General features: G+C 70.4%; 1 protein-coding gene across 1 annotated transcript in view; it reads right to left on the bottom strand.

The window, feature by feature from the left end:
- The window catches only part of CCDC177 (coiled-coil domain containing 177), an 8883-nt gene that overhangs the window by 5443 nt on the left and 3163 nt on the right, over positions 1-277 (bottom strand). The gene's annotated exons all lie outside the window — the stretch shown is intronic.

The following is a 277-nucleotide window of genomic DNA, read 5'->3' as shown; positions in this document are numbered from 1 at the left end:
GGTGACGTGGGGGGCGCTCAGAGTCCTCCGGCAGGTTTGGGCAGTGGGCGCAGAATCGTTCGGCAAGGGACGGGGGAGCTGGGGGTGCACGGCGTGTGTCTGGGCCGGGAGGGCAGTCTGGGCTCAGGGTGGCCGGGCTTGAGGATGCTTTAGGTGCGCCGGGCTTGGCGGAGTGGCGGACGAGGGTGTCCGCGCTTGAATGGTGAAAGGGGTGCTCAGGCGTGTCAGGCAGGGCTAGCAGCGGGACCGAGACCTACCCCCGGGACGCCGCCCTCCC

Source organism: Corvus brachyrhynchos, unplaced genomic scaffold (genome assembly GCF_000691975.1).
Source record: "Corvus brachyrhynchos isolate BGI_N302 unplaced genomic scaffold, ASM69197v1 scaffold115, whole genome shotgun sequence".
NCBI classification, from domain to species: Eukaryota; Metazoa; Chordata; class Aves; order Passeriformes; family Corvidae; genus Corvus; species Corvus brachyrhynchos.
Note: the sequence above shows the minus strand (reverse complement) of the source record. Positions and strands in the feature narration are given on the sequence as shown.